The sequence below is a fragment of the Equus przewalskii genome, chromosome 10, assembly GCF_037783145.1.
Source record: "Equus przewalskii isolate Varuska chromosome 10, EquPr2, whole genome shotgun sequence".
In the NCBI taxonomy this organism is placed as follows: domain Eukaryota; kingdom Metazoa; phylum Chordata; class Mammalia; order Perissodactyla; family Equidae; genus Equus; species Equus przewalskii.
In genome coordinates, this window is record NC_091840.1 from 4,231,172 (window position 1) to 4,252,645 (window position 21,474).

At 57.0% G+C, this 21,474-nt stretch overlaps 3 long non-coding RNA genes across 3 annotated transcripts; 1 reads left to right on the forward strand and 2 right to left on the reverse strand.

Moving 5' to 3' along the window:
* Positions 1–571: 571 nt before the first annotated feature.
* On the forward strand, positions 572–5,832 carry LOC139074178 (uncharacterized). Its single transcript, XR_011523715.1, has 3 exons — positions 572–709; positions 4,487–4,612; positions 5,154–5,832. It is a non-coding gene; the product is annotated as an uncharacterized lncRNA (long non-coding RNA).
* Positions 5,833–7,371: 1,539 nt separating this feature from the next.
* On the reverse strand, positions 7,372–8,772 carry LOC139073810 (uncharacterized). The gene is made up of 2 exons (XR_011522842.1): positions 8,667–8,772; positions 7,372–8,421 (listed from the first exon to the last, which is right to left on the reverse strand). It is a non-coding gene; the product is annotated as an uncharacterized lncRNA (long non-coding RNA).
* Positions 8,773–10,765: 1,993 nt separating this feature from the next.
* On the reverse strand, positions 10,766–21,129 carry LOC103554052 (uncharacterized). Its single transcript, XR_011522841.1, has 3 exons — positions 21,001–21,129; positions 11,913–12,022; positions 10,766–11,007 (listed from the first exon to the last, which is right to left on the reverse strand). It is a non-coding gene; the product is annotated as an uncharacterized lncRNA (long non-coding RNA).
* Positions 21,130–21,474: the final 345 nt, after the last annotated feature.

Genomic DNA, 21,474 nt, shown 5'->3' on the forward strand with positions numbered 1-21,474 from the left:
AGGGGATGCCCAACAGCCAGATCTTTGCAAAGCCTTGGCTGTCTGACATTGAGGTGGACATGGGTGCACAGCAGCCTCCATCCCCCAGATGCTCCTGTTGAATCCAGACGACCAGGTTAGAGAGCTGGGGATATGAAGTTAAGGGGCTTTCATCTGCATCTTTCATCACTGCATCCGTGTCCTCCTCACGGAGGAGGCGTGATGGAGAGAGCCTCCAGGTGGTCTTTGATAGCTGAAGGGAAAGTTCTGGGTCCTCCCCAAACCCTCCTCAACCAGGGCCCGCAGCCCTTTCCCCTGCCCACTCTGCCCCTCATCTGCAGCTGGGGACACTGGACAAATGTCTGACCCTGAGAGGCTCTCTGGGGTACCCAAATCTGACTTCTAGAGCCCAGGAAAGGAGAGAGGGAAGATGCTAAGAGGGCACAGGGTTATGCTTTTACCTGAACCACAGGAAGGGGACCGCCCTGCCCCAGCATACCCGCAGCGACTCTTCCAGGGACAGGAAGTCAGCTGAGTACCGAGCAAGCAGTGTGCTGTGCCCCCGGGTGGGGGTGGGGGGGCGGTGCTGTGCTCAGGCGCCTGGGCCAGCCGCTGCGCTTCTGTTCTGGGTCATACTGGTTCCCACACTCAGGAGGCCAGATGGAGTGGGGATTAGGAGCCTGGGTTTTCACCCGGGTTCAGTGTGCCTCCTCACAGCTGGGAGACCCAGGTAGGTCTCTAATCTGCTCCCCATCTGTACAATGAGGATCCTAACGGTCCCCACTTCCCAGGGGTGTTGTGAGCTCAGTGAGCGAACACCCACATTGCATACTACACAATGAGCGTTCAGTCACCCTGGCTGCTCTGGTGTCCCTGGGAAGGGGCTGAGCCCCTGGACAGACTTTACTTCTTGCAAATCATCTGGCATTTAAGTAGTGGCCTGACCTGCGTAGGGGAGAAGCAGCACCTTCCTGGCGGCCCCACCTGGCCTACTAACTCTCCCTGGGAAAGCAACGCCACTTCTCACACACCGAGGGAGCTCTCCCTACACCCGGGCCCCTCTCTGGCTGGCCTGCCCAACCACAGGACAATCAGGCTTTCCGCCAGGCAGTTACAGTAAGCCAGGCCCGCCCTTCCTTACGTGGGGTACCACTGTTCCTCGGGTCCCGAGCCCCAGTCCCATAGAAGAGGCGAAGGGGGGATCAAGAGCCCCCTTCCCAGCCCTGTGCACTGGTCAGCTCAACCTCCGCCCCAGGACATGCTGATCTCCCCAGCGATTTCCAGGGGCCCCCTCATCCTGGCAACCACTGGGCCCAAGCTGTGAAGGGCAGCTGAAGCAGCAAGGAAGGCTCAGAAGGAGAGGCTGACTCACTCTAGCCAGGCTGGGCCCTCCGTTAGTATTCTTGGACCTCAGCCTGGGATTCCTGCAGGTTCTGACAACAAGTTGGACCATCCTCTTGTATGAGTCTGCTTCCAAGGTTACCCTGAGGGGAGGGAAGGGGAGGGAAGGGGAATGGAGAGGAGGAGAGGGGAAAGGAGGACAGTGGAGTGGGGGAGGACAGGGGAGGGGAGGGGAGGACAGGGGAGGGGAGGGGAGGAGAAGGGAAGTGAGGGGAAAGGAGGGGAGGGGAGGGGAGGGCCCTGGCAAGGGTGTTGATGCACCAGCAGCTTCAGGCCTGGGGGACAGGACAGTGGCATGGGAAGGCCTAAAGACCCCAAACCTGATTAAGGAGGAAGGAGGTGGGGAGAAGGAAAAGAGGACCCCATTTAAAGATGGCAGAGTGCATTACATAATTATTCTATTTTAATCATAACAACCCTGGACTGTAGATATGACTAATCCCTGGTTAATAAATGAGGAAACTGAGGCTGGGAGGGGTTAAGGAGGTTAGCGGTGTGTGGAGGGTCCCTGACAGGTGGTGGCTGCACGGGCAGAATGTGAGGTCAGCTCAGGCACCTTTTAAACTCCGGCTCAGCTTCAGTGTCCGCTGAGCTCACCGCGGGGAGCCTGTGCTGAGGCAGGCGCACAGCCTCCCCGGACCACCTGGCCTCCGACCGCACCTCACAGCGTCACCCGCATTGCAACAGGCGTGGCGGGGGCGCGGTGAGGGCAGCGGCGGGGTGTCCCCGGAGGCCGCCCCGCCCCCGCGCGGGATGCTCCCGACGCCTCCGCTGGGCTCGGGCGCGCGCCGCGCGGGGCCCGGGCCGCGGACGGGGCGCGCCTTGGTCCCCCGGTCCGGTCCGCGCCCATGGCAACCGTCCTCTCCCGGCAATGTTGAAAGGGGAAGGGAACACACACGCGCCCGCTGGGCTACGCCGCCAGCTGCGAATTCCTCACTCCTTCCATCAGCGCGGCCGGCCCCCGACGGGCTTCCTCGCCCGCTCTGAAGTCAGCGCCCCGCCCGCCGCCTCGGGGCTGGCCCCGCGCCCAGGATCCCGGCCCCCCACCCTGCGTCCGCCTGCTCCCGGGTCCCCGAGCCAGGATCCCCGCCGGCGCCCCGCCCCCGGCCCCTGCGCCCGGGTCCCCGGCCGTGCGCCTGGGGCCCCGCTGCCCGGTGCGTCCCCGAACTAGGCGACCCCGCTGCGCCGGCCACCTGCCTCCGGGCCGAGCCCTATTTCGGGCGCTGGCGCTACGGGCCTGGGCAGCCCTGCCCGGAAGGAGGCTATTCTGGGCCGGGCCGGCCGAGCAGCTGCGGCCCCAGGGCTTCCCGGCAGGGTGCGCGCCCGGGACAGAGGGCACGCTGGGGCAGGGCTCCCTCGCTCCTGACGCCCCACCTTCCTCCCAGGCCGCGCCCCGCTCCCTCCCCGTTTTGGAGAAACCTAGGTCCTTCGCTAGGCTGGGACCATTCTCTGGTGCCAGATCACTGACAGAGTGGCCAGAGCCTGTGGCCACTGGGGCTCTCTCTGCTCCCAACTCTCTGTCTGGGATGGTCTTTTCAGCACCCTGTGCTTGTCCAGGCACAACCTTTGAGCCCACATGTCCCATTTCCCTGCCCTTCTTGACTGTACCCCTCACCCATGGGTCCATATGGTTCGATGTTGAATCCCCAGTGCCCAGCACAGGACGGGTGCCTCCAAAATAGCCACCAAATGAAACTGTCACATTTGGTGTCACATTTAGGACACCAAACTCCAGCTCCTTGGGGTCTTTTTGCATCCTGTCCGGCAACCCTTCTGACGTTCATAAGTTCCAGCTGCAGCCTGGGCCCTTTCCTCTCCAGATGGAGTGACTGCTTCCACGGGTGGCCTCTGCTTGGTGGATAAAGCCAAGGGCACCTGCACATGTGGCCCTGGTCCCTCTGGGTTTACTCTGTGACCTTAGGGCCAATTGCTGTACTCCTCGGGGCCACATCTTCCCTCTGTGAATGAGGATAAGAATATTTGCAGCCCGTGCCTCATCATGGTTGTAAGGAGATAAAATACATGCACCACCATCAGAATGCAAGTCCCTCCCATTATCTAACCCAAACTCCTCTCTCCAGGGCAAAAGGTTTCCCAAAGAGAGTGTCTGAGAACTCTCAGGGAAGGAAAGGGGAGGGAAGGTGACATTTATGCCTGCCCACTCTCCGCTAGGTGTTTTAAGTAAGTTATGTCATTTAGCCCAGCGCTTCCCAAACTTTAATGTCAGCGCGAACCACCTGCCTCTTGCTAAGATGCAGACCCTGAGTCATGAGGCCTCAGGTGGGGCCTGAGATGCTGCGTTTCTAACCAGCCCCAGGGGCTCTCCATCCCCCCATGCTAGGAGGAGGGAGGGAGAAGCCCCACAGCAGGTCTGCCGGCGTTCACATGAAGAATCTGAGGTTTAGAGAGATTAAGCGGCTTGCTGAATGTGGCGAGGCCAGCGCCCAGGCCCAGCTGGTCCACAGAATGTCCCTGTCCCCTGGTGCCTCAGCGGGGAGGGTCCACCAGATGGTCCTCTCTTGACCCCAGACTTCTTTTCCAGATATTTACACCCTCAGCTTCCTTTCCTTTTCTTTCAAATTATCACACTGAGTTATAAAACATGTGTGTGCTAAATGTCTACTTATCCTCAATTAAAATAAATAAAAAATGAGTTATATATGAATAAAAAATGAAACTTATGCCCATCCCTAACTCCTCTCAGCTCACTCCACAGGAAAAGAAATCCAGTCTACAACTGACTACCCATCCTGTAATTGATGTCATATAGTTTTGTTTACACCTGGGATTGGCCAGCGTTAACACTGTAGGGTATAGATAAAAGGTCAGGAAAAAAGCCACCAAACCTGAGAAGGAAAGCTGGTGAGTGAGCAAGTGAGCAAGCAAGTGAGCGAGTGAGAATGTGCACGTGTGCAAGTGAGTGAGAGAAGAAAAAGTGGTTCAGATAAGGGCCCAGGAAGGGTCAGGAAACCACTTTCTCCCCAGGGCCCTCTACTTCCATCTTTCAGGCCTAGCTGGGACAGGTGAGGGAAACCCAGAGACCCAACACCCTGCTTCATGAATAAGTGACAGCTGCTTGGAGAAGCTTTGACTCACTTGTCAATAGGTGGTGTACTTCCTGACAGAGGCGGGAGCCTTCACGCTCACGGGGAAGTGGAAGGATAATCAATTGACGGTTAATTAAAAGTGGAAGTTACTGGGAATACCGAATTGCTCCATCAAAATTCAGCAGGTAAGGCAGTGTTTTCCCGACGTATGTCTGTGTTGGAGGTCAGAGCTGAAATACAGGACATGGGGTCCTAGTTTCCTGAAAGAATAGTGTCTGTCCAACCTTGGGGGGCTTACAGTCCAGGGGGGTGGTGGCACTAGGGCCAGAAGCTTGGGAACTTGGCAGACGAGTTCAGGTCCTGACCCCTCTCCCTGTGCCGGGTTCTCGTCTGTTGCACGGGATGGTAACCCCCCCGAGGGAGGGCTCTGGGTTCTGCCTCAGCTGTGGCCAGATTATCTGTTTCCTCCTTCTTTAACCTGGTCACCTGCTCCACTGAGCACCCCAACTCTATCTCTCAATTCTGGAACCGAAGGAAGCCTTACAAGTCTGGTTTCCTTTAAAGACCGACAATTCTCAGCATTGGGTAACTGGGGAAAAGTCACAGGCCTCCTTTCTGAGAGGGAAGGCGCAGAGGCCACTCAGCTCGGGGTGAGGCGGAGGGAGCGGGCAGGAGGGAGGGAGGACTGGGAAATCTCACATTCTCACTTCTGCTTTCTGCCCACAGCCCTCTTCTCTCATAACTTCCTCCGAAGAGCCCACTGCCCATTTGCATATGTCTGGTTGAAATTCCGGATCAGAGCGTCACTCTCTCCTCCCCATGGCCCCCAGAGGGCGGCTGGAGCATCACTGGGGAACCAAAGGGTGGAGCAAGGGGCCATGGGACAGCACTGACTGCCCCAAAGCTTCCCCTGGCTGATTCACTCTTATTCAATAGATGGGCCGTTTTCCTAGAATATTGCAACAGGGGTAACCGGGTTTTTCCAGAGATTTCCACTCTCGATGACCTAACCCTTAGCCCCTCAAGTGGAAATCAAGATGACTCCCACTGGCAAGGACTGGGCATTTGCCCTCTGACCTTGGTGTCCCTCCATTTTATGCTGTCTCAAGGGCAGAACTCAGTCTTCCAAGAACCCACTCATCATACCATCAGCTGTGCGCATGGTAGGCTCTGGGCCCATGTTTTTCTTTCTTGATACATATTTGTTCAATGGATGGGCTAACTGGAAATTACTTACCCTGATGAAGAAACAGGCAGGCAACACAATTTCAAAATTCTTTAAAAAAAAAAAACTATCTTGAATTTTACCTTGTTCAACGTTATGTTCTTCACTTTAGGTCGTAAACTCTCTGATTCTAAATCCTAAACTCTTAGTCATTAAATTCTAAGCTCTTTGAACAGGAAATCAAGTCTCCTCCATCTTTTGTCTCCCTGGTCCCTGGGTCACAGTCACAGAGTGCATGCTCAGTGGATCGTGTTCTGTCGGATTGCGTTGTCTTTCTTAGCTGTTGCTTGGAAAGTCACCCCCTTACAGAGGCAGGCAGAGCATCATCCGTTCGTCTTGGACTGAGTTTAGGGATCACATTGGTGGTGGGGATGAGGTGGTCTTTATTCTGGTGAAGACTCTGATGTTTGAACACCAGAAAAGGAACTACATTGTGGGGTCCCTTTTCACACAGGGTGATCCCCTTTATCATAGCCAGGGAAAGAGACATTGGGAATTGTCAGATGGGTATCCTAGACTTCAGTGGATGTTTGTTCAAAAAGTTAAGGGAATTCTGGCCAAAAAATGCTATAGGTTATAAGAGTGAAAATGGGTCAATCGAGGAAAATTATTAACTGGGGCGGGGGGGGGCGGCGAGATCCACAGTTCAGATAATCCGATCACAAAAGATCTCTATGAGAAGGAACGCTGATGGGTGGGGGTACTAAATCAAGCAAGGGGAACCTTCTAGGGAGCTGAGGTCATATTTCAAAAAAGATGAGGTGAGAAGACGGAGAAAGGAAGGAAAGAAGAGAGGGAGAGGAGGAGGAAGGAAGGAAAGAAGGGAGGCATTCCACCAAAAGTGAATGCCAAGGGAGAGACCCAGCCCTTAGGTGAGAAGACGGAATTGTCTCAACAGACAGAAGAGGAAAGAGAAGGAGAGCTGCCTTTGTTGAGCGCCTACTGTGTACTGGTCTGCCCCCGAAAGACTGTCAATTTCACCAAAGCCCTGAGGAGCAGGGGCTGTTGCGAATGTCCCGCAAGGGAGCAACTCAAGGTGGCCACACCCTCGCCACTTCTCCAAATGGCCTCGCAAGGCCATGCAGACCTGCTCCAAGTTGTACTTGCTTCTCCATAAGACTCAGAAAGAAAGCAGGGCAGGCTGAGGTTAAGAGGGAAGTGAAGTCCGAGATGGGGGAGCGGCGCATTTTCTCTCATCCCTGAGATCGGGAGAGGGACAGGAAGATGGGCAAACCAGGCCCCTGTGGGGCAGAAACCAGACTTGAGAAACGGGAACCCAGTGAGGATGACAGTAATCACCAGGGCAACTCTGGACTGAATCATTAAACAAATTCCTTTATTCATGCCCTTCGTCAACAAACGCTTACGGAGTATCTCTCGGTGCAAGCGACTGTGTTAGGCATTAGGGGTGAAATCTTGAATTGGGGTGGACGGTTCCCTAAAGGAGCTTAGCAACTACAAGCAGGGAGATGACAGTATATAATGATTGTAATGGAAAATATGTTTACCAGAGAAGTAGAGATAAAGAAGTCTGGGGATCCAGGGCTACTCAGAAAAGACAGACTCTAACATTGGAAGTAATTTCAGGGAAGCTGTCGGATGTGTTCATAACGGGTAAATACAACAATGTTTATAAAGGCAAAAAAACTGAATCCAGTTATGTGGGATCTGTTGAATAGTCTATGTCCTTATAATGGAATACTACACAGCCCATAAAAATAGTTTATGTCGTGGTACTTTTATTCATATGTGAAGATATTCACGAAATATTAGTGAGTGAAAAAAGCAGATGACAAAAGAGTATTTAGATCTGGTTGCATTGTTATGAGGTTTTTGGCATATGCGCTTTTAGATGTTTTTGTTTATTTATTAGATGTTTTTAGAAACTTGTAGAAATATATACCAAAATGTTTAAAGTGCTCGTTTATGCAGGGGGGGACTTAGAGTGCTTTAAAATTCCTTTTCATCTATCTGTATTTTGGAATTTTAATAAAATGAATACTTTCTATCCTTTTTTCAAGCATAAAAAAATTAAAAGCTTACTATTAGCAACGCAGGCCAAAGGGAGTCCTTTCTTCTTGGGTTGGGTTGTCAGGCCATAGAAATGCTGTGGATATGGAACACCTTGATTCCATCAAAACATCTGACTTTCTGTGATAACCTCATGGAAGACATGGAAAAAGTAGCCTAGGAAATAGTACAATTAGGTTGTAGCAGCTAGAAAGAGTTACTAGAAACAAGACAAAAGTCTCTCGATGAGTGAGCAATGCCCATCTGGAGGTCAGTCTCCGGAGAGGCGCCACGGCCTCTGGCCTGGCCCAAGTCGTGTGCAACATTTTCATCAAGGACTGAAGTGAAGACCACGAAAGCAGATGACCAGATTTTCAGACAAAACAAAACTAGGGTGTAATCTAACTTATCTGGATTCAAAAATGGTGACAGCCTAGGTAGAACAAGAGGTTGAAAGACACAGAGGGAACTGAATAGGATTAAATACGGAATCCTCGATCTGATGCCCAGGCGCTCCAGAACTGGGGGCGGAGGAGGAAAGACGCGGAGGCGTTGGCTGCGCTTGGATTCCATGGGACATGAGGAAGCCGCCGCGTCCCTGGTCCCCATCGGGATGGAGCCGTCTCCAGTCCTTTGTGGGCAGCCGTGGGCACTGTTCTGGGTGACACGTTTGAAGCGCAATGTCGGGAAACTGGAGGGCGTCAGGGGAGGAGGACAGGAAGGTCTGAAGACTCACGTTCCCCAGGGGCAGGATTCGTCCTGAGAGAAGAAAGGGCAAGAGAGTTTCACCGGCTAGCTGGCAATCATGGGGACAGGGCTCCCCCCCAGATCCAAGAACAAAGGAAGTTTCCAGGAGGCTGGTTTCAACTGAGTACAAGGAGGGGAAAGCGGCGTTCATCTGAGAGCTGGACACAGAGCGCCGTCTCATCCAGCCCTCCCAGGAGAGCCCCCCCACCCCTGCTGTCCACACAGGAACACGGGTCTGTGGGAGGCCGGGAGCCTACCACTGACAGAAGTGCTGCGGCAGAGGTCAGCTGACAGCCAGAGAGGCTGGACTGGACCACCCCAGGGTCCCCTTCCAATTCACTGGAAGCACCTCCCCTGGGTCTGTGTTTGCGCAGAGGAAGTGGGAAGTGACCCAGCAAAGCCATGACGGATGACAGGGCCCTTGAGCGTGGGTGGCCCCGGGGAAGCCTAGGCTGGCTGAGTGGCTGTTGGAGGAATGACAGCAGCCTGATGACAACACAGAGGTGGAGGGGATCAGGCGATCAAGGAGAGAGAGACACACACAACACACTTTGGAGGGGGAAAGTAGGGAAGAGACGGGAGTGAGAGGCTGGCGGGGGGGGGGGGGGGGGGGGGGCGGGGCGAGGGAGGCCGGAGATGCCACGTGGTCCTCGGTGCAGAGCCCTGGAGGCGGGAGGGGTACTAGGCAGCCTGGGAAGGGAGGGATCTGCTGGTTCTCCCTGACCAGGGGCCGTGGGAGGAGAAGGGACAGGCAGGAGCCTGCTGGGTGCAGGGTGGGAGCGAGCCCGGTTTGCTGCAGAGGGCTGGTACTGCGCCCAGAGTGACTCTCCATCAGACCCTTAGTTCACCTGGGAGTTGTGCCCGAGCACCTCAGTGTGTCAGGGACTGTGGGGTGCTGGAGGCTTCAGAAAAGGAGGAAGCCATCCTCCCGCCGACCCTCCTGGATTCACCTTGAGCTGGGGAGACAAAGCGTGGACACATGAGCAATAAGGGAGAATCCGCAGCCCATCACAAGGTGGGATGAGGGTGGGTGGACTCTGGAGTCAGAAAGACCTGAGTTCAAATCTGGAGTTGGTGCTGTGTGGCCTCAGGCAAGTTCCTTAACCTCTCTGAGCCTCTGTTTCCCTCTCTGTTATGAGAATAAATGAGACCATGGACGTATAAGCACTGGGTCAACCCCCAACCCCCACAACATAAATGTGAGCATGCCTTCACTTTGAAGTGAGCACTGCCAGCCTTAAGTGAGGAGAAAAGCAGGTGGGGCTGGCCCAGTGGCGCAGTATTAAGTTCTCATGCACTGCTTTGGTGGGCTGGGGTTCACCAGTTCGGATCCCAGGTGCGGACCTATGCACCGCTTATCAAGCCATGCTGTGGCAGGCGTCCCATATATAAAGTAGAGGAAGATGGGCACGGATGTTAGCTCAGGGCTAATCTTCCTCAGCAAAAAGAGGATTGATGGCAGATGTTAGCTCAGGGCTAATCTTCCTCAAAAAGAAGAAGAAGAAGAAGAAAAGCAGAAGTCAGGGCCTCTTGGAGGGAAGACCCAGCTTGCGCCCTGAAGCAACGTTCGTTCACTAATTAGGAGCTGGGTTGGAACCTACCATGGAGAGAACGGATGAGTTCCCAGCACCCATCATCAAGGAGAGGGGGAAATGCCATGGAGCTTGAGCCTGAACAGGCTGGAAGCCGGCCGTCCCTAGGGAACTGGGCACCCGGGCCATCTGCACCACTGCTGAGTGCTGACAAGGCCCCTGGCGAAGGCACACAGCTGGGGGCAGCCAGCAGGGTCGGGGCCCTTGGCAGCGGCTGCCGGCTTTGCAGACGGCGGGGAATTAAGAAGTGTCCAGCATCGTGCACATGCCCACAAATGGCCAGAAAGCTCCGAGGGCTGTGGGCAGGGGGTACACTCAGCCAGCCCCCAGAGGGCGAGGGAAGCCCATGCCAGCCGAGTGCTCCGGGCCCCGTCCTCCAGAGCAGCACCCCCTGGGCTTATCCCCGGGGGGCAGATCCCCCTCTTTGAGGACCGTCTCTGGCCTGGGGCCTCGGCTGCTATCCCAGCCTCCCGGAGGGAGGGTGCAGAGCCACCCATGAGTCACTGCGCCCACTTCCTGCCACATGGAACCCGTGGCTGAGTCACTGGCCCCCCAAAGGGAAAGACTGGCCACAAGGCAGGAAAGCTGGAGCCCGATGGCGGCAGGAGTGGGGGGTGCTGGCACTCTGGTGCCACTGCTGCCCTGTCCCATGGCCACGGTGCCTCGGGCCGAGCCTGAGCCCTCCAAGCAGAAGCGACCACTGCCAGCGGGGCTGGCTCTTTGCTGCTATTTCTTCCCCCAGCAATAATAACAGTATCACACCCTTCAAAACAAAACAACCCCAATTTTTTATTTTGAAATAATGTCAGGCTTACAGAAAAGTTGCAAAAATACTGCAAAGAATTCCTGTATGCTCTACACCTGGATACCCCAAATGTTAACACTTTACCACGTTTGTATGTTATTTTCTCTTTCCCCTTTCTCTCTTCATTTTCTTCGCAGGACATTTGAATGTAAGTTGCAGACATGAGGGCTCTTTCCCCCGAAACACTTCAGTGTGTGTGTCCTAAAAACAAAGGTATTTCTTAGAGAGTCACAGCACAAGGATCAACCTCGGGAAATAGACTTTGCGTTAGATGCTTTCTACGTGTCACCCGGATGCTCCTGGTCTGTGCATAGGGCCAGCCCTGGGGGGCTCCACCGGGCCCACACCCCAAGCTCCTCCCTCCTGCCCGGCCTGGGCTGCTGAAGCACCACGCAGCATCAGTGAAGTCTGGGACATTAATTTGCTGGAGGGTGAACCTTTGGCTAGTGGGAGATGGGAACCTGTATGTGAACTCTCTCTTCCACCTGCTGTCTGCCCTCAGGTCCATTTTATTCAGTGTCTTGGGAGACATCCCGGGAGTTGCCATTAGTCACATTACATCCTCAGGGGCAAGCTGCTTCCAGGACCCCGTACTCAGAAAGGAGCCTCGTGCTTGGGATGTGGTGCTCTGCAGTCACCATGAAATTCTTAATAACTTGTGTTTTCTAAGTGAAGTCCAATGGGACGATGGAGCACGTGCTACAGCTTGGAGCCGAGCTTCCCATGCGGTCCTGCCTCCAGCCTTCCAGGGATGGGCTCTTGGTCCCGGCTCCCTCACTCCCCTCAGCACCCACTGCCACCCCCCAGCCTTACTGCTCCCACGATGCTCTTGTTTCTGCCCTCCTTCTTGCACTGCGCTCACACTGCTTCCAGACCCCAAGTCCCTAGGTGTCCAGTCGAGAGAGCATAGGCCACTGTGGGACCGGGGAGCACAGCTTCCTGCCTCCCGAGTCAACAAGGAATCCGGCAGTAACGTCCTCTTCATTTCTGGAGCCACTCCCCAGGCTCAACCCCTAGTCCTGTGTCAGCATCCCCTCCAGCAGGCGCTCTTCTTCTGCTACCCATTTTACAGAAGAAATAACCGAGTCTTGGAGAGGATAACTCACCCTAGGTCAGCCAGTACTTAATCGAGCTGGGTTCAAACTCTTCCTGCTCTGAAGCCCAAGCCATCACTCGGCCATTGACTTGATTGTTCGCGAGGTGTCTCCTTGGTTGTCTAGAAACAGGGTAATTGATCTCATTCTGTGCACCACACTGGGTTGCGGACACGGGAAAAGGTGCTGGACTTGGAGTTGGGAGTGAGGTTGGTGAGGTGGATGGGAGTGATGCTGGCGCCCAGGCCACATGGGCCCAGGATAGGCTCTCCGAGGTGGCCGAGCCGGGGCTGGGCCTGGGCCAGGCCCACCTTCTCGCCCGTGGCCCAATTCCCATTTCCACCAGGCAGGGAAAGCAGATCTGAGTCATCAGGGGCCCTGTCCCTGACTTCTTGCCTATATATCGTGCATTCCAGTCCCTGGCTCTCAGCAAAACCCCACTCACTTCTCATCTCGTCCCACCCTCTTCCCTGAAACAAGTCGAAGTTTCAAGCTGGGGAGGAGGGCACTTGCTCCAAGCTCTTCGGCCTGCAAACTGAGGACCTGGGCTTCCGACAGAGGTCCTGGTGGATTAGAAGATGTCTGGGCTTGCATCCTGGGGTGAAATCCTGTCCCTGCTGCTGAACGCCCATATAACTCTGGGCCAATTCACCTCCCTGAGTCTCGACATTCTCCTGAATGAGGCTGAAGATAGTAGTCACTTACGGAGAGAGGCCCTGGAGTGTGAAATACAAGAGCCTCTGGAGGTAGCCCCACAGCTTTGTGAAGATCATCTCATCACCCCCTCAACAAAATCCCTGAGGGAGACACTATTAGCACCTCCTCTTTACAGAGGATGGAGCAGAGGCTCAGAAAGGTTAAGTAACCTGTCTAACGCAACCCAGCTAGCAAAGCGAGCCGCAGTCTGCCAGACGACTGTGCAGAGCAGCCGCCCTTCCCAGCCGGCACTGGCCCCGGAGGAACAGCCAGCGCTGGCCGCCAGCCAGGGGCTCCCAGAGTCCAGGGCTGCAGCCATCCCACACGGCCAACCCCCAGAGGAGCAAGGAAACCCACCCCCTCCAGATAAACAAGACACTTCCTCCCCAAGCCCGGGCCCAGGAGGAGGAGGCGCCCCGAACACAACTGTTTATAGAGACAGATGTTTGGGACGGAAAAAGAGAGACAGCCCTTCTCTATCCCCATGGAGACAGAGGAAGTTTGCAACTTGGGCAGAGGCAACTGGAACTGCAAACGGAGAAGGGGAAAGACGGGAAGGACCCAGGTCTGACCTGCTGAAAACATCTGACATTTTCAGATGCTCCTGCCCAACAAAGGGGCGTTGCCCAGGCAACGGGGTTGCGGGCACAGGGCTGTCATCCCAGCTGGACCTGGGGCCAGAGCCAGGAGATAAATGAGTACACGTGGGAGGGCGATAAATACCATTGAAGAGCAGCGCATGCGCACCTGGGGGCCTCTCAGCCCAGGGACCTCCGCCAGGTGGGAGGTTATCCATGGCCCCATCCCTTCTCCTCTCCTCTCCCCTCTCTCCTCTCTCCTTTCATCCTTCTTTATTTTCTTCCTACCCCTCTCTCTCCATCATTCCATCCCTCCCTCCTTCCTTCCTTGATTCCTAGGTGTTCGACCTTGCCCTGCCCCAGCCCAGGAACCACGTCCCCATCTTCCTGGGGTAGTTGGCAGGTGGCTCTTGGCATGGCTGATACCACAGGGCTGCTTTTGCGGTGGAGTGAGGCCCCCGGGGGCCCAGCCTGGCCATATTCTCCAGCTCTCTGGCTGGCTGGAGACCCTGGGCATTTCAGGCTGTATCTGTCGGGAAGGAGGGAGGAGGAAGGAGGAGAGCTTTGGGGCCTTTCCTAAGGACCCCATCCAGCTCCTTGGAACTCCTCTGCCTGGCCCCCAGCCCTTTCATCGGTACTTGCTCCCTATCCCAGGGTAGAGCCAGCTTGTCTCCCGGCCGGGCATTGCTTCCTCAAGGCACTGGGTGAGGGCTGGCGATCTCTGGTGATGATGTTGCTGCCATCTCACTGTCCCCGAAGCCACGATGTCGTCCACTGCGGGATCTACACTGTGGCTACCTGCAGGCTGACCTCCGCCAATTCCCTGCTACCTCACCACACTCCCGTCACAGGAACCCTAGCTCCCTTGTCCAGCTCGCCCGGATGATCCTGGTCTCTGTCCTCCTCGCTGTCCTCCAGGGGTTAGGGGAGGGAGAGGACGGGGGACTTCACATGAACTCTGGCCGAGGTGATGGGAATCCCTGAAGCCAGGATGTTCTGTGGGAAAGAGCTAGAAGGAAGAGCCGAGCTGCAGCGGCCAGATTGGTCCTGGGGTCAGTGCCTGCAAGTCCAAAGGAGGGAGCCTGCACCTTCCGGTCCCCAGCCTCAGAAACCTCCCGAGACACCCCATGATGGGAAGGCAGACCACAGCTGGGCCACATGTTTATCCAGCCTCGCCCGCCCAGAAGCGCGCCCCAATTCCCAGGCTGACGCTGGGAGTGGGAAGGTGACAGGAGAATCGTCCTCCTCTGACACAGGGGGAGGTTAACACTTGGCAAGAAGCACTGGGCTGGAGGCCGAGCAGAGGCCATGGCCAGTGGGGACGGGACACGTCCACAGTCAGGGGGCAGCAAGGACAGCTGTTACTGGCCCAGGTTGTGTGAAGTGGTGGCTCAGGCGGAAGGCTGGGGAGGAGCGGGTGGGTGACGACGGAATCAGGGATCCAGAATCACTGGGTCTAGCCCTGAGAAGGCAGGACTGGAGCCCAGCACTGAGTCACAAAGACACCACCCCAGGGCAGGGCGGGAGCCTCCGGGAGGACAGAGGGTAATGGGAGTCTCCGGTCAGCCCCCATGCAAGCCTGACGCCAAGGAGGAAAGTCAGGCTGCACTCCTGATCCCCAGAGCAGCCTGGCCACCCACATCTCCTGGAGGCCCAGCCCTGGGACAGAGGCCCAGGACCCGGCCCCTGCTGCCCAGCCAGCACCCAGGAAACAGTGTGCAGGCTCAATTCCTTCCTCTGACCCCACTAGCTCGGGGACCCTGGGCAAGTTACTTAACCTCTCTGGGCCTTAGTTACTTTGTTTATAAAGTGGAGATAATAGCTCTGACTCTGTTGTTGTGAAGCTCAAAGGAGACAATGTGCAGCAAGCATGTTTAATCAACAAACACTTATGAGCACCTGCTGTGTGCCAGGCGCTGTGCTAGGCTGCCTATTAGGGAAGAGGCAGTGCAGGGCGGTGGGGGGTGTCCAACACGAAGCTCTCACCTGGTGAGGGAAAGAGTGTGTCAGCTGCACCCCCAGGAGTTAGCCAAGGGGGAGCCTAGGATAGGGGGCAGTGCACAGGAGCCCACAGGCCGAGTCCCACCCGGCCCACAAAGGATGGCTTTTACGTTTCTAAATGGTTGCAAAACAAATCAGAAGAATACTATTTCAGAGGAAGAAGACACGTGAAAATTAGATGAAATTCATATTCCAATGTCCATAAATAATGCTTTTTTAGAACACAACCACGCTCATCAGTCTGCGAATTGTGAATTTGCAATTCATGCTAATTCACGTTACAACAGCAGAAACTCGAATATTTACTCCCTGGCCCTTCTCAGAGTTTGTTGACCCCTGACCTAGGGGAAGATTGTCCAGAGGCCAGGGAGAGACGGAGGAACTCTCGGGGCGGCGAGGGAAGCCCACTGACTGGAGCGTGGAGATGCAGATGTGGCAGGCCTGCAGTGGGCGGGAGCGAGGTGACTGTCCACTGCATCCCCACAACCCTCGTCAGTTCCCACCCGGGAGAGGACGAGAGCGGAGGGCAGGGGGTTCTGCTCAGCTGCCACCAGCCAGGTGCCACCCTGCACACGGCTCCCAGGGAAGGGGGGAGGCGGGGAGGGACAGGGCAGAGAGCTCCCTATTCCTTATCACCAGGAAGCAAGGAGCAGTGCATGGGGCTCCCTGAGAGCTTGGAAATCAGAACATTCCCCATCTTCTCCAAGGAAACTGGGAGAACCCGCTCCTGCCCTCTGAGGGACTGCACTCCCTTTCCCCAAGGAGCCAAGACTGGGGATTGGGGCTCAGGGAGGGAGGGATGGGGAGGTTACCAGGGGCTGCTGTCTTGATTCTAGAGGGGGCCCCAATAAGGTCTGTGGGGCGCTCCCTCCACCTCTGTCCAGCTCCTGCTCAGCCACAGCTGCAGGGATGCTGACATAGCAGATCTAGGGCTGTCCCCAGGGGCCCAGAGCTGGCCTGCATCTGGCCAAGAGGTGCGGAGGTCACAGCTGGGCCCTATGTGATCTTCTGAGAGGGAGAGGACGGATGAGAGCAGATGAGGGCGGGAGAGCATCATCAAGGCTGCGTCTGGAGGCTGGGACCACAGGAGGTTTTCAAGGGGACACCTGGCCATTTATGGGGCAAACCAAGCCATCTAGCTGGAGGAAAGCAGTGCCCACTGCCATCCCAACATGCTTGAGGGCTGTCCCCCTGGGTGGGAAAAGCTGCAGAAGCCCAGCCTGGAGCAGGTGGGGAGATTGCTCCACTGACGGCTGCAGGGGCCAGGGCCTTCACTGGAGCACAGAGGAGAGTGGATTCTTGGGGTGAGGGGCACCCAGATTTGCAAACCCAGGAGTGTGATGGGTCGTGCCTCCTCCAGAAGCCTCCTCTGTACATTGGTCTCCGAGATCCCTTCTACAGGTGAGGGCCCCTGGGCAGCTGCGAGAGACCAGCTGTGCTGGCCCAGGTATGAAGTGAATCAGGTATAGGCTGCAAGCAAAGTGGCTCTGGGATTGGGGCGTGTGCTGGGAAATGCAGGGCCATCCCCGAGGATAGCGCTACGGAGAACAAACTCCACCAGTGAGGCTGGAGGCAGAGGTTCCTGCTGTGTGGCTGAGCCTGCCGCCAGGCCAGGCAGAACTTCAGGGCTCCCCTCCGCCCCCTTCCTCCTCTCCACCTGCCACCCCAGCCGTCCATGCTCCCCCCCACCCCCGACCGCAGGACCTCCTCAGGCACTGGGAGCCTCCATCGCCGGAGTGAGGCCCCAGGCCTGGTCTCTGGTCCTCTCCTCTGGGCCCGCACCCACTGGGCTCCATCATTCGGGGGAGCCCCACCTCCCGGCGTCCGTGCTTGGCTCTGGAACCCGAAATGCTCAAAGCCAAGGCTGTTGCCTCACTCTCCAGTGAATCTTCCAGCCAAGGTCCCCACCCTTGTCCTTTCCCATTCCTCCCTCCCTCTCTCTCAACTTCCTAAAGCCCTTCCCCTGCCTGCCTGCAAGTCACCTGACTGGGCAGCCGAGCCCCGCCCCACCCAGATGCCCCACCCAGATGCCCCACCCAGATTCCCCAGGCAACAACTCACCCAGCTCTGAGAACCGGGAGGAGATGGAGAACTCCTGGACAGCGCTGTCCTTGCGCTGCAGACCTCCACCCCTTCCTAGCCACACTCACGCACCCGCGCTCCTACGGACATGCACACGAACACGCCTGTGCATGCACACATGTATACATACACACTGCCTGTGCACATGCACCCACACATGCACATGCATGTATATATGAACATGTATATGTACATATGTGTACAGGCTTGTGGATACACATTCACGTGTGCACCTGCACACAGACGTGCACACGCGTGCACACTTGCACGGTACGGTGGGTTTCACACCACACACTCCCTCCTCCCAGGTTCCTGCAGTGTTCCTTCCCGCATTTCAAACCCCCTGCAGGGACCTGCACTTGCGACTTGGGGTCACCATTGGCTCCCCAAGGCTCTTGGCAGAGTGGCACCCTCCCCAATCCCTCAGGACAGTTGAACTTTCCTGCTCCCAAGAACTGGCATCAAACGCTCCAATATATTTTTTACAGCCGAGATTAAAAAAAAACCAGGGGCCATACCCGTGGCCCAGTGGTTAAGTTCTCGCGCTCCGCTTCGGTGGTCCAGGGTTTTGCGGGTTCGGATCCTGGGTGCGGACATGGCACCGCTCATCAGGTCATGCTGAGGCAGCATCCCACATGCCACAACTAGAAGGACCCACAATTAAATAAAATCTACAACTATGTACTGGGGGGATTTGGGGAGAAAAAGCAGAAAAAAAAGATTGGCAACGTTGTTAGCTCAGGTGCCAATCTTTAAAAAAACAACAAAACCAAACCGATGCCCCTATTACTGTCTGATATTGCTGAATGATTGGGGGGAGGGGGAGATCCCCGCCCACAAGGCTCAGTTTCTCTGGGAAAGGGACTTTCCTTAGAAGGAACCAAGGCATCTTGTATCAGCTCTTAATGATTTGGGAAGGGAAGCTGAATAGCTCTTTACTGTAATTCGAACAACTAAATTATTCATCGAGAGCAGCAGACAGAGATTGGACAGTGACCGGAGAGACAGGAGACCCCAGCCCAGCCTGGTGACCCAGACATGGGGCCACCTCCCCCTGCTCCTGAGGGACCAGCACCGAGTTAGAGGGGTCTGGGGAGAGAGCGGTCCTGGGGGTCCCACGGAGTGGAAGGGCATCAGTGCCAGCTTGGAGATGGGGGTGAGAGGAGACTGAATCAGAGGGCCCTGACCACGTGGGGAGCCACAGCGAGAGGCGCCCCTGGCCCCCCAGGGACTTGTCCTGATGGAAGGGTCTCACTCACTCCAGCCAGGTAGACCCCAGGCCACAGCAGGCTGGCACTGTCCTGAGAGGCCAGGGTCCGAGGTGCTTGGCTCCCCGATGCCTTCTCCCTCCTACAGCTGGAACCTTCCCTGCTGACCTCAGGCAGGCGGGGTGGGAGGGAGCATGAGCAGAGTCCTCCCCAAAGTGCAGGCCTGGCCGCCGCCTCCCACAGAGACTCAGGATGGGAAGGCAGGGAACAGGGGACATCAGAGCCCCTTCCTCAGATTCAGAACACAGCCAGCTCCACTCCCCTTCACTCCTGCTCTGGGTGCAGGGAGGCACGAGGGTGTGAGAAGCCAGCTCTCCTGTCCTGCTCACCTCGCAGTCCCCCAGGGCTCTGAGCCAGGACCAGGACAGAGGGCTCCGAAGGGGGCCTCAGGCATTGTTCTTTTGTCCTTTTTGTTGGGACCCGCTCTGCCTGTCCCTGCAGAGGAGTGACTGGAGGAGCAGGGGGAGGTGGGGAAGAGCCCAGGGCGCTGACGGCTGTGGTTGTCTGGTCACATCCTCTTAGGTCTCCTCCGCAAGAGTCTCCATCCCCACAAGGAAGGTTCTGGGGGGTGGCATGAGGCTTTCTCTGCTCATCTTCCCTCCCGCCCAAGCGCCTGGACCTGGTGGGTGCTCTGTAAATCCGAATGAACACACGGATGATGGATGGAGGGATGGATGGACAGAGGAAGGGAACCCGAGATCAACGAGTGAGTGCGCCTGTGTGAGGACAGACTCGGTGAGTGAGGAGAGGCAACGGAGTGGGAGGGAAAAGTCAGGACAGGATAAGAGGAAAAGTAAAAGAGAAGGAGGAAAGCCGAGGGGCAGCATCGTGGTGGAGAGAAGTGGTAGAGAACGTGCTGAAATGGGAGGTGAAAGTCAGTGCCTGGGAGGGAGGCTGAACAGGAGGTGTGGGGAGAGGAGGAAGAGAGGGAGGAGGGGAGAGGGGGAGAGGAGAGGAGGGGAAGGGGGTAGAGGAGGAGGAGGGCAGGAGGGCACAGCCTTTTGGAAAGTGGAGCCCTGGGGCCAGCACGTGCTGACTCACCCGCCTGCCTTCAATTTTCCCTGTTTCCTGGGGATTCTCATTTTATTTTCGGGAAAGCTGCCTACTCCGTGACTAATTTGTTCTTAAACAAACCAAACCCAGGCAGTGGGGAGGCTGGGCGGGGCCTGAGTCACTCTCCGCCCAGGGGGACCACACCTCAGCCCTTGGCCCGGGCCTCCCCCTACCTCCGGGGGCCCCTCAACCCTGACCTGAAGGTGGCTCTGAGGCACCTCAGAGAAGCACTGCTCGCTAAGGGGAACACCCTGGGCTGTGAGGGATCCCAGGCAGCTGAGTGAGCTCCTTGACTGCCTTGTCCACTGCCTAGAACAGTGGCTGGCAGGCACAGAGCTGATGCTCAGTTAATGTTTGTTGACTGACCGACTGAGTGACTCTTTGGTCCCTCACACTTCTCTCCTGCCAGCTCCTCCTTGAACCCTTCCTCTCCTACAGCCCTTCAGTTTCGTGACACAGACTTTACTAAAAGTTATCCTTCAACACAACCATATCCTAAGCCAGACACTGAGAAATCGTTCCCTCTGGATCTACATGACCATCACAGGACCCTGCCTGCCCCCTCGGGGTGCGCTCCTAACAGCTTTGCCATCAGGGCTGCTCAGGGGTGTCTGCCCACACCCTACCTGTGCCCATCTGGGGGGGGGGTGAGGGGGGCCTGCAAACCAGGCACTCTGGTAGGCAGGAGGGAAATGCTGCTCTCTCGGCTTTACAGAAGAGGAAACTGAGGCTCAGAGAGGCCTGAAGTCACTAAGCCCGAAAGTAGCAGATGCAAGATTTGAACCCAGACCTCAGAGCACCCTCGGGTACCCCAGCCTGCCATCTGCTATCCTCCGCTGAGGGCTATGAAGCCGGAACCAGGCCCGGGGGGCAGCTCAGCCTGGGCCTGGAGGGTCGGGAGGATAGGACCCCGCGGGAGGGGGAGGGGGAGAGTGGGGTGTTTCCTGCGGCTCGGGGGGCCCAGCCAACATGCAGCCCGAAACCCAGGTCTCGGCCGCGGGATGTGTGCAAGACCAGCCTCCTCCGGCGAATGGAAAGAAACACAGCCTCTCTATTTCCATGGTTTATCTCATCCTTTGAAAATCTCAACTTTTCTAAGTACATAATATATAAACCTAGTAATAAAGTGCCTATAGCTTGTAAATAAATAAATCCACACGCACTGGAACACTTTCCTGAAAGGGAGAAAACCGCTCCCCCACCCCCACCCCCACCCCCACCCCCACCCCCACCCCAGGGCCCCGGTATAGCAGGTGCTCAATCCACATCCGCGGCTGAGGGCGTGCCCAGCCCCCAGCTGTGGTGGGGGGTGGGGTGGGGTGGGGGGAGGGGCAGGCAGCAGGGAGGGGGTTCTTCCAGGGTTCCAGGGTCAGGAGACAGACCCCGCCAGCCCCCCGCCCCCACCCCGGGGCCCAGGCCCACCTGCTCCCTCGGCAGGGCGTGGCTGCGCCGGTTCTGGTGCCCGCCTGGCGCGGCGCCACCTTCCGCGGGGTGGCCGCGAGGATACCGGGAAGGGAGGCGGGTTCGTTTTGCAGCTGCTGACATCCCGCCCCACGGCTTCCCCGGCGGGTCCCCTCCCCGGCCGTGCGCCAGCTCCCTCCTGCCTCCCGCCCGCCCCCGGGAGCGCGGTCCCGCCAGGCCCTGTGCGCCCCGCGAGGCGCCGGGTCCCCCGGGGCTGGCCCGCTCCCAGGGCGGCCCGGCCCTGGGGCAAGGCGGCCCCGGGCTCCATCCATCGAGCCTCTCCTCGCTCGGGAGCGCGTTTCCAGTAAGCGCGAGCGGAGCCGGCCCGAGTTCCCGACAGCTGGCCCGGCGCGGGCGCGCGGGGATGCCGCCCCGGCTGCGTCTACACCAGCAATCAATGCGCGCCGGCTCTCCTCCCCCCTAGTGGAGCAGCGG